At 47.9% G+C, this 12334-nt stretch overlaps 1 pseudogene; it reads right to left on the bottom strand.

Annotated features, from left to right (window-relative positions):
• Positions 1-9619: 9619 nt before the first annotated feature.
• Positions 9620-10690, bottom strand: LOC144148087 (calcium uniporter protein, mitochondrial pseudogene; annotated as a pseudogene).
• Between the last annotated feature and the right edge of the window lie 1644 nt (positions 10691-12334).

Raw genomic sequence — 12334 nt, 5'->3', positions numbered from 1 at the left:
AATTTTTATAAAAAAATAAAATTTTAGTAACGGTAAAAAAATAGTCCAACCATTCCCCTATGCTTTCTTTGGCGTTGTAGACTGCCCGCATTTCTTTCTGTATTTCCTAACGAGCCCCTCATTTCCTAACCATATTATCCTGCGAAAGCTTAGCGAGGGCCTCGGTTCTGGCAGCCTTGATGACAAGGTAGCATAAGAGGGTTTCCCGCCAGTTACCCGCTTATGACAGGCTGTAGAGGTTCGCGTCACGCCCCGGGGGTTGAAAAGAAGGTCCCCTTCTCCCCGTGTAGTCTGAGTGGGGCTGGCTACCACCCCCAAGCGTCAGATACAGTTGTACTAAATATAAATACCCCAGAAAGTGAAGCCCAACACACTCGCCCAGATAGCAGATTCTGCTTCCGGCCGCTGCGCAGTGCGGACGCAGGATGGCGAGCTCCGTTCAAGGGGCGGCTTTGGCGGGCACATCGGCCCGCGGTACCAGGTCTTCTGTTTTTGACAACTCTGCAAACCAGGAATATCAAGTTATTCTGCCTCATTTGCCTTCCGGACCATCTGTTCTGAACACCATTTTTCTGCACGCGGACGTGAAAGCCAGGCCATACAAGGTGGAAGATTTCCGCGACCCGCTGGTGCGTCTGAATTTGCTGCCCGAGGTTGTGGCCTTGGGCGCATATCAGATGAACCACCTGTGGGCCGTGACGTTCAAGGATGCCGAGGGAGCTGCGAAGCTGGTTGCCGCCTCCAAACTTCAAGTGAAGGGGCGGAGGTGCCTTATCATCGATCCGCGGAGCCAGGACGTACGCCTAAAGCTGCACTGGGTGCTCCACAACGTCCCAGACGACGAAGTGCGAGGCGCCCTGTCGCTTTACGGGAAGGTCACCGAAGTGACCCGTGACCGCTGGCGTGTGCCGGGCTGCACTTCGCAGCTCTCGACGACACGCCTGGTCACCCTACGACTGAAGTCAGACGTCACCGTAGACAACATCCCGCATCAGCTACGCATCGCCGGTGAGCAGGCCCTTGTCGTGGTGCCCGGACGGGTACCGCTTTGTTTGCGCTGCCACCGGAGTGGCCACATTCGGCGGGAGTGCCGCGTCCCACGGTGCGGGCGTTGCCGCCGCTTCGGCCACAGCGAGAGCGAGTGCGTCCGCACTTACGCGAACGTTGCCGGACCAGGGGATGACGACCACAAGGCCGAGTACGTGATGGACGCCGAAGACGCGGAGAGCGCTTCGAAGGGCAAGGACGAGGACGTGGTGAAGGAGGCAACGCCCCCTGAACCTGCAGCCGCCGTGGCACCGAGCGCCGAACCACCCGCCGAAGGTGGCACTCCCACCGAATCCCCGGACGTACAGGGCAACCAAATCCCCACGGACAGTTCAGGCTTGGCCGAAGCACCACTCTTGGCGTCGGAGGGAGATAAAAGCAAGGAAGAAGAGGAGGTTGAGATGGGAGGTGTTCTTTCTGGTTCTGCAAAGCGTGCAAGGGATGCTGTCGAAGAAAAACAGGCCAGCACAGCCGAGCCGAGCGGTGACGAGCCGCCGGCAAAAGCTCCGACGCATGCTCGACGGGCATCGGTTAAAGTGAAGCCGAACATCAACGCGGAGCGGCCCAGGAAGCCACCGGACACTTAACGTGAAGCCCCTTTTGCGTCCCTGCAATGTCAATAAGGCCCAGTGATGTTCTCCGTGCAGTGCAACGAGCAGCCGTCTCCGGGGAGTGTTGAGCAGCTACTATGGACAAGAGCACGGCAACATACTTGGGATATCCGCCGTCGCTACACTGGAGGCTAGGGTTCGTTGAGCTGGTCTTTGTTTTTTATGCTCTTGGTGTGCTTTAATTCGATGTAATGGCTACTTTAAATAGGCCACTTCACATTTCTACATTAAACGTAAGAGGGCTTGGGGCCAGGCGCAAGCAATATCAGCTGCGAAGGATTATGGACGACAAAGAAATAGATATAATGGCCATTCAAGAAACAAAAATTGAAAGCGAAGGCAGCACCGAGAGCATGATAACGCCCTTTAGTGGGCGTTACAGCGTTTGCGTGAGTCATTCTGTGGGAACTTCTGGGGGGTGTTGTATTTTGGTTAGAAATTCAGTTGGTATTCGTGTACGATCAGTTATTTCGAGCGAAACAGGCAGGCTTGTGTGTTGTGATTTCAACTACTGTGGAGTAGATTTTCGTGCAGTGTGTATCTATGCACCAAATGTTGCAAGGGACAGGACGGTTTTTTTCGAAGGGTTGTCTGATTATTTAAAGAAGCAAGAAAGAGTAATTTTATTGGGTGACTTCAATTGTGTGTTAGAACAAAGAGACAGAAATGTGTCGCCGCGAACAATTGATCAGAGTGCAAGGGTCTTGACAGAAGTTCTTGAGGACTGCGAACTAGCCGATGTAGCACACTGTGCGGTTAACAGAAGTGCTTTAAAATTCACGCACTTTCAGGGCACGAGCCATGCGCGGCTGGATCGTGCATACGTATCTTTCGAGCTCGCTGCGGCGTGCAAAACTACGTGGTCGATAGTGTCTCTTTTAGTGACCACTGCCTGGTTTCATTTTTGTTGGGGGAAAGGAGGGAGGATTGTAAGAAGTTCAGCTGGGAACTTTGGAAATTTAATGTAAAATTATTACAAGACACCACATTCACGGATAGAGTACAGGAAACTGCAGAAAAACAAACAAACGACGAAATCAGCAGCTGGCGGGAAAGGTGAGAGGTATTCAAACAGGAATGCAAAATGGTAGCGATGGAGAGGGGGACAGTGCTTAAACGGCAAGAGAGGGAAGTGGAAAACCAACTCAGAAATAATCTGCAACACATGTTAAAACTCGAAAGCGAAATGCCTGGGGCATACAAAGAAGATATTAGAACTATTAAAAATAAGCTGGAAGCCATCGATATAGAAAGATATCGGGGAGCGACCGTGAGGGCGAGGGCCGAGGTGTTTTTGGCCGGCGAAGCGCCAACAAAGCGAGCGATAAAACACGAAGCACGGTACGCGAGAGGGAATGGTATCGAGGAAATATACTGGCGAGGCGCGCTTACCAGTGACAAAGAGAACATAAAAAGTGCGTTTCAAGAACATTACACAGATTTGTTTAGCCCCACAGTTCCAAAAACTGATGAGTTCAAGCGAGACTTTCTTCCAGCCATGCCAAGGTTGGGAGACGATGTGAGGGAGGAGTTAGAACGACCGATATCGCTTGGCGAAATTCAGACGGCAATATCGGAGTTAAAAGTAGGTAAGTCGCCAGGACCTGACGGGCTTGGTGCGGATTTTTATAAAAGGTTCTCGGATATAGTAACTCCGTTTTTATTTATGGTCTTTCACGAGGCGTACGACTCCAAGGTACTTCCGCCGTCGTTTGGTCGCACACACACAGTCCTCATACCCAAATCGGAAGACCGTGTTAAACTTCAGTCGGTTTCTGGGTACCGGCCGATGACATTGGCCAATGTAGATTATAAAATCCTTATGAAGATCTTAGCGCAACGAGTGCAGAGTGTTATAACAAGTGTAGTAGGGCCGCATCAGACCTGTGGTATAAAGGGGAGGAGTATAGTAACAAATGTTCATGTTGCGCGCAGTGTGCTGGAGTGTTGCGATATGTTTTTTAAAAGGGTCGTTATGATTCAGATTGATTTCGAAAAAGCGTTCGACCGAGTGTGCCATGAGATTCTTTTTTGTATTTTGGAGCATATAAATGTTGGTGATGTGATCATACAGGGAGTGCGTATGGCGTACTCTCACTGCTGCACGCAACCTATAATCAACAAGAATGTCACGGGAAGTATTCCTGTACTGTCTTCTGTGCGACAAGGATGTCCAGCATCTCCTCTTCTGTTTGCGATTTATGTGGAACCCTTTTGTTTAAGAATAATTAATGACAGTGGAGTACGTGGTTTTCAGTTACACACATGCGAGGTGAAGTTACTAACATACGCGGATGATGTGGCGGTTTTTTGTGAAGACGAGGAGAGTGTGAGCGCAGCCATATCGATAACAAGGGAGTTTTGTAGTCTTACTAACAGCTGTGTTAATTGGGCCAAGTGTGCGGGTTTTTTTCACGGGGAGTGGGGGTCAACACCATCTGTATTTGAAAACGTGTCTTGGTCGCGTACACCAGCGCGTTATCTCGGAGTTCCGCTGGATCGCTATCAGGATAGCGGTGAGTACTGGGAATCCGAGACGGCGAAGCTGCGCGAAAAAACAACGAAGTGGGGCGGTCGCGCGTTGTCTGTTTTCGCACGAGCCACGGTATGCAACCTTTTTCTTTTGGCAAAGCTGTGGTATGTGCTGCAGGTGCTTCATTGTTCACGAGTCCACGTGCAGCGAATGCACAGAGTATTCGCAGTCTTTATCTGGTCATCGGTGTGGGAGCGTTCCAGTTGGAGTAACCTTTTTCGCCGAGTAAGGCATGGGGGTGTTGGCCTCTGTCATGTATTTGTTCGCGAGCTTGTAAACCGGTTTATGTTTCTGCGTGATACACGTGATCCATTTCTTCGCACTTTAATGCAGATTACATTAGTAGATGCCTTGCCTATGTATATTGTTTCTTCTGTAAGTGATAGATGTGGTGCCGTGAAAGGCTATATGAAGGAAGTGGTTGAGTCTTTTCGTTTTCTTACTGTGAGATTTTCAGTAGAATATTTAGCCACTGTTTCGAGAAAAACCCTTACAAATAATTTGAGGGAGATGCTGTTCCCCGTACCACGTTATCGTGAAATGTTTAGTTCTGGTCCTGGGCAGGATGTGTTATCCCGCGTGAAAAAAATGGCAGTCCCAGCATGCGTGAAAACTTTCTTTTTCAAGTTACATACAGGAACGCTGCCAGTTAAAATATGGATGGAGGAGAAGGGGCTGTTTATTGGTTGGTCAAACATCTGTATGCTGTGTGCGAAAGCCGAAACAGTGGAACATGTTTTCGTGGAGTGCTGGGACGCCGTATTTTTTTGGGACGTCTTACAGAGAACGTTAAAGAAAGACCTGCCCATTTCAGCGCATGGCATTCGGTTCCTTCCGGTTGAGCGCGAAGATGAAGTCCCGTATGATTTGATCATGGCGCTAGGGTTACATGCCATTTGGAGGTCCGGAATGGCTGTGAGACATGCGGACCCGAATGCACTCACTGTAAGCAAGTATTTTTCTCAAAATGTCAGGCTTTTGTATGAAGTGTACAAGTTACAGGACCCCGAACTTGAATGGCTTCCTGTTTTGGAGGAGTTGTGTACTTTTGATGTTTATTTTAGGTCCTTCCGTCAGCCAAAGTTTGGCAGGCGGTTTTTAATTTATCCGTGACTTGTATTACGTGTGCGCAAAAGGTAATAAACAAAAAAAAAAAAAAGCCCAGATAGCCGAATTGGTAAGGCATTCGAGATCTAATCGAAAGACGTGGGTTCGGTCCCCACTCTGGGCGCGTGATTTTCTTTCTTTCTTTCTTGCTTTCTCTCTTTCTTTCTCGCTTCAATTATTATAAAAAATTTAATTTGACTAACGGTAAAAAAGTAGTCCAATCATTCCCCTATCCTTTTTTTGGCGTTGTAGACTGCGCGCATTTCTTTCTGTATTTCCTAACGAGCCCCTCATTTCCTAACTATATATATATATATATATATATATATATATATATATATATATATATATATATATATATATATATATATATATATATATATATATATATATATATATATATATATATATATATATATATACATACATATAAGGTTAGTAGAGACAGAGACACACGAGAAAGACGTAGAAAATAGAAATAGGTTTACTGACGTTGCAGGAGGAGGACTTCCTTGCTTTATTACCTTACTTTTTCGCGCTCCGTGTGTGTTTTTATCTTTCCAGACTGTATATATATATATATATATATACTAGCTGTAGTACCCGGCGGTGCCCGGGTGGGCCATTATATTAGGGACAGCATTTGTTAGTCGCCATATTAGGCTACTTCAGTTGAAAGCGGTACACACTCGGGAGTGCCTGTCTGCTGTCAGTAAATAGGCTCCTACTGCAGGCGCGTCGTGGCAATGTGAAACCACTGGTACTCGTGTTTTACTCCAACTCTCGCTAAACAAATTGCACCAAGATGGCGCGTTTGAGCGAATGAGTCAGTGAGCTAAAAAGGTTTTATTGAGCCGGCGAAGTGGGAGTGGTTTTCAATTTCAGAAAGCCATGTGATGAGTGGGCAGCCTTCGCTCTGGAGGGAGTATTGTCTGGACATCCAGGTCGCTGTTAGTCACCAGGTTCTCCCACAGCTCGAAGTTTGAAGAAGTGGATGGAAGAAGGATCTTGGTTTGCTTGCACTCTTAATTTGATATGAGGAAGAGTGCCAGGTGACAAACACAACGTGAATTCGGCAGGAGATTGCGCTGGAAACACATGATGGAGGCCGGCTGGGTGAGGGGTATTCTTCCTTGTAGGAAGTGCTATCTCAGAAGGTATGAACTATGCTCACCGGTACAGTTTTATCATAAGTAACATGGGCTCCCTACGGGAGGCGCGAGATTGCAGGAAGTCCCAGCAGATGCCGAGGGCTAACCTTTGCGCTTTTTCTGGTACATCTTCTCTTTTACATTTATGATATATGACACCTGCTCCTACGGGAGACGCGTACTTGCCGAAGGTGTCAACAGATGGCGACCGCTAAGCGAACGCGGGAAAACTCAACTGAATTTTACGTCCGAAAGGATGCAGATTCAAAAATTTCGCTGGCCTTCTTATCCGCATGTTAGGACAAAATCTTGAAATTGTGTTTTGGGCAATTAAATGGGCAGCTTTTTCAAGAAAAAACAAATGGGCGATATCAACTGGCTGGGTGGTTATTTACGAAAGTGTAAAAACAGTGTTTTCCCGAAATGCCGCTTTCCTCTATTGGGAGGCTGTCATTGAAAAATGTTGTATAACAGTGTTGAGATACGTGAGTAAGTTGCCTATCCCAAGGAAAATCAGTTCGATATCTCAGATGGCGGGCGGTAAAAAAATTAATATCTGAAAAACTACTTTAACGCTTTTCACTCTCTCAATGGTGGACTTTTTAAAATTTGAAGAAATATTGACCTCCAACACCGTAATCAGAATGTGCCCTTGCAATCTGTAGCCGTTTGAAAGAGCAGTTTGGCTAGACGTGTACATTAACCTGTCAGGCCTTTTTGACTCATCAGCCGTGTCATTTGTAAAAAACAATTTCACCCTTTTAGCGGCGTCGCAGAGCGAAATCCTTAAAAACGGTTCTGTGCATTTGTATGAGTAACATGTTCTATCAAAAATCAGTTGGATTACTGAATCGGAGAAAGATTTATTTGAGAATCTTTAGGAACACCGTTTTAGTTCCACAATGCGGAATCACCTCACTGGTGTAGGTTAGGGCGAAATCCATAAACTACTTTTTAGGTATTCTTAAGGGCTACTTATATCAGCAAAAAGCGCTTCGATATGTGAATGGGTGACCGAGAAAATCACGAATTCGCGAAACCACAATTTCGCCCTTTTCTTCGGTTAGGAGGGCAATTTCTGAAAAACCCGCCTTAGTGAGCACCTACTCAATGACGCAAATAAACTCGTGAAATTTCAAGTCTCTAGGTCTAACAGTTTTGGATGGGCGTTGATGAGTCAGTCAGTCAGTCAGTCGGGCACTTCTTTTTATAGGTATAGTTATCTTTATATTGCTGTATATACGACGTTGGACGCCTAATACATTGCTTTGCCTGCCCATTTCTGGCCCATAAAACGCGCTTTTTTGTTGCTTACAAATGCGGCCTCCAACGGTCGCGCATTCAAATCTGACTGTTTGCTGAGAAGGGCCGCCGGTGGTTCTCACGCGTGATTTATGCAGCAGATGCAGCAATGCACGTTCAGCTGCTCCTGTTCACTGTTACTACCATCAGAATGGCGGGATCATTTCACAGTGGCGGATGTTTTTCCGGCGAAGACGAAAACGACAGGCATCATGTCAGGTATGAACCTGGACAGCCGTATCGAGTTAATCGGGTGACGATATACTACACTAAAGCTATTCAAAGGGTACCGATAGCGACACCATCTGTGGGAGTGCCCCAGAAGGGTGTACTACTAACCGCTATAAAAAGAAAATTGTTTCAAACACCATTTACGCATTAGTTGGCTTAGTTTTCCAGGAATTAGGTTTACTTAAATCACCTTGGCCAGAACAGGTCTATCAAATTCCCATTCTCTGCGTGTACCCAGGCACTTCCGAATAAAAAGAGGTCCCGAACGATCTCCACTAACGTGAAACCTGGGGAGGGGCGAAGCCTGCAGTGTTTAAGTGTACCCTTGGCGCCTTTGCGTTTTGTCCCACGGAGATGAAACCGTTGGTGGGTAGAAATATACAGCTTGACTGTAAGTCTCGTGTCTGCAGCACGAAGCGTTTTAGCGCAAGGCGTTCCAGAACGAGTGTCCCGGTGTGTTATTTTAGATCGCGTTACGTTCTAGCGTGAGGCATTGGAAAGGGAGTGTCCCGGTGTTTTAGTACCGTGACTGCATGATACTACGACTACATGAGAGGACTACAACATGAGACGCCGACAGCCCGAGCCACCATGGGACTTCGCCCCAAAATTCCTAAAGCAGCCAAACCGGGTGCGTGCCAGCCTCACCATGCAAGTGGCTGAGTAAGGCGGGGTACAGCGGTCTGTGATTCCTTTTGGGTAAGTGACAGCTCAGCGTTAGTCCCAAGGTGAACATTTCAGGTCTGGCGTTGCCCAATGGTACCTGCATGTTCACGTAAATTCAATTTGACGTTGTTTGGTACCTCATAGGGCTCAATCTTCATGTTATCTGGGATAAACACCATTACAGGGTTAACAACATACCCACATGGATCGATCGACCTGTGACAATTGTAGCAGCCATGAAGCAAATGCGGACTCGGTGAATTGTTTTTTCATGTGTGTATATATCTTTATCGTGTAGATTAAAATTTCAGTTGCTAGACAGCGCGTGTCCTGTCTCCCATGTTTTCGTAGCCTGTTGTCTTTGCGTTGTTTCCATTACCAGTCACCAAAAGCTCACGGGCGATTTGTCAATTCCTATTAGGCTGTGCCGACCGACCATTCTTTTGTAAGGAGAAAACGAAGATGTTCGCGTAGCCGGCAATTTCCACACGACGTTCATCCTTACTCTTTAGATCAAGATTAATTTCTGCAGCACTTGTCCAGAAACTGCGTTAGAAATGCACCAAAAGGAAAACCTTCTTTGTAACATTTTTTTATTTTGTGTAAAATCAGTTATCTACTTGGGAGTTTAAATTTGGAAGAATACCTATTTTCAGCTCAGTTTTGCTGATTCACATACTCAGCGCAGGCGACCGCAGGGTGTTCGGTCGAGTTTATAGCAGCTCAAGCGCAGAACCTGAATAGTTTCCTCCAACGATTGGCCATACTTTTAAAGCCCCTGCCGTACACTGAAGGCAGCGGCGGGTACATAACATCGAGTGCGCCTAAATCTTCAACGGGCAATTTCGTGCGCTGCTAAGAAAATAGGACAAAAATTATGGGTTGAAGCACGGAAACCCAAATCCTTAAAGAGAGCCTGATAAAAGAGGGGGGGCGGTGGGTGGGATTAACTAGAAGGAGCGCGTGAACAGCTAGCTGCGGTCCTTGACGGGCGAGCAGAGCTCGCGCATAGGTAGGTGCTTCTGCAGCGGGTCTCTGAGGCGGCGCAAGTCTTCTTCGATCTCTGTGAGCTCATTGCATAGGTCGTTGTAGCGCGACACATCCATGCCCCGACGCCGAGCAAATTTGTAGAAGGCAATCAGAAATAGGCGGTTGCGCACATCAGGAAGCACATAGTCCTGTCGAGTGACCACGAAGTACGCGTACATGGCCATCGTAGTGGCGTAGCCCACGAAGTAGCTGACGGGCTCCATGATGTCCCACGAGTACTCCCACCAGGTGAGCCGAGCCAAGACGCCGAACTGGACGCTCATCAGACCCAGGCCCAGCCATGACAGGAACGTCGTGCGACGCCGGGACAGCGTCATCAGCTCCTGCTTCTTCTCCTCCAGCGGTACGAGCTGCTCCTTGACGGCGTACAGGCGGTCCAGGAGTTTACGCTCCTGCTCTAGCTGGTGTTCGCTCACGGTCAGGCTCTCGTACAATCGGGCCACCATCATCTTTAGGTCTGTGAGCGTCTGCGTCTCTTCGCTAGTCAAAGGCTTTACCGGTGGTGGTTGAACCAGGAAGACCTTGTTGTTTATGGTGAGGACGAAGTTTTCTCGCAGGAGAGACACAATTGGTGATGTCGACGCAATGCGAACGCCGTCGGCGGAGGTGACGTGGATGTCGTCCACGGCCTGGTCTTCGGCGCAGATGCTCCGCACAAGGTCGCCCACCATGCTGCCCAGGGGCTGAAGAGTGAAGCGACAGCGGTCGTGGCGCGATGGCAGCGGCACCATGATCTCCAGGAGGCCGTCCTTGTACGCCATCGTTACTTCTCCGCTGATGGGCATGTCGCTTGAAGTGTGGACGCCGCGCGTCGGTAGGCAGCGCAAGGACTGTAAGCTCCATTCCGTATTGAGGGCCTTGTGGTTCGAAGACGCATTCGAAAATTTGCCCATGCAGAACTTGGCAGACTTACTAGATTTGGCCCCATTACGGCACGGCAAATGCGAAAGCAACAGTCCACAGTTCTGCACCTTCACCCTCCGAAACGCCATCCTTCTTCGTTCTCTCCGCACCAGCACGTCCACTCTGCCATCGGCTGGGAGGATAGCCTTCGACGGGGACAGGGCCATGTCAAAAAGAGAAGACAAAAACGAAGCTGTTTGCTGAATGGGGGGATCGGATGGACGTTGTGATTTTCGATACCATCTAAATATACCACGCAGTGCATTCACTCATGATTTTTGTCACTTGTACTCCCGCCACCTGACACTCATCCACTCAGAGAAATTAGCCCATGACGATGATAGTTGCCTTGTGTATGTTTGAGACACATTAGATGCTTCCCGTGTGACTTTTCGGACAACAGACCAACCCAATTTCGCCCATGCCCACTGAGGGGATTGTCTATAAAATATTTCACCGGGCATCTCGGTTCGATGTCCAATACATTAACTCCTTTCACCATTGAAGTCAGCATAGCCTTTCACCATTCAACATAGCCTTTCACGTCAACATAGCCTTTCACCAATTCCTTTCCCCATTGACGTCACTTCAAGCAGCCCCATGCGCTTAATCAGCTCCTCCTGTCTCGTTTCTCCAGTACAGTCCTTCACACCCCGTTATGTGTCGTCCTGCCTATTCTGAGAAGCCGCGGAGAAGAAAACTGTTCGACTGATTCCGGAACCAGGCACCGTATACATGGGTCAGTAGCAGAAAGCCCTGAAATAAAACAACTCAAAGCAGTGTCACTCAACTTCAAATTTGTCGAAGTGCGGAGAAATGATTCACAAGAGGGGCTGCGGCGCCCTCTTTTGAGTAGTTTCAGTATTAGCTCGGCGTGATAGCGAGAGTAGACAGGAGAGGGCGCTGCAGCCCCTGTAAGCGCCTATAAAGAAACACAAGATTGTGGTAAAAAATAATTTGTGGTAAATAAAGCATTACCTTCTTACATTTCCTTATTTTGTATTATTGTATCCTTATTTGCGGCCCAACAATGACAGCCTCTGTGGCAACGGCGCAGCGCAAAGCTAACCCCCAAAACTTTGCATACGAGGAACATGTGCCTCTGTAGCTCAATGTTTTTGATATTTGCTTCGTAACGCGGAACCCAGGTTCGATCCAGACCAGGGGAAGCGGTGATCTTTTCGAAGCTTCTGTTTGGGCGCGTGAAGCCACGTGACTGCGGTTGCTAGATTTCATGACCCCGGACAAGCTACGACGACAAGCCGGACACCTAAAGTCCTCTGCAGCTAAAGGTATAACACGTAAATGTATTTAAAGGTACTTTACCTTTAGTTAAAAGTAAAGATATAACAATTAAAGTATTTACACCTAAAGGTATAAATTCAGCCTCGTAATCCGGCAGCGCAACTGAGTGAAGGGTTACATCTTATTGCTGTGATGCACAAATGAGAGCATTGCACCCGCAATATACAGGCGTGCACTATTCGTTAAAGAAGAGCGCGTCTGTGCGAGTAGAGTCTATAGATTCCCAAATCTTCTTAGTTTAGACGTTGCCAACAGAAACACGTTGGGGATGCCGAATTGAACGGGAGCTCTGATAGCCAGGTTAGAGACTGTCCACTTGACTATGAATTGGAAACCAAAAGTTGTGGAAGAGGGCGTGCCGCGTGACATTTGTGCGTGCTGGGACGTGGCTCGAACTCGTGCACACCACCGGCGGAGAACCCTGACTC

Source organism: Haemaphysalis longicornis, unplaced genomic scaffold, assembly GCF_048455015.1.
Source record: "Haemaphysalis longicornis isolate Haplotype H1 unplaced genomic scaffold, Haemaphysalis longicornis Haplotype H1 scaffold_76, whole genome shotgun sequence".
Taxonomy (NCBI): domain Eukaryota; kingdom Metazoa; phylum Arthropoda; class Arachnida; order Ixodida; family Ixodidae; genus Haemaphysalis; species Haemaphysalis longicornis.
Note: the sequence above shows the minus strand (reverse complement) of the source record. Positions and strands in the feature narration are given on the sequence as shown.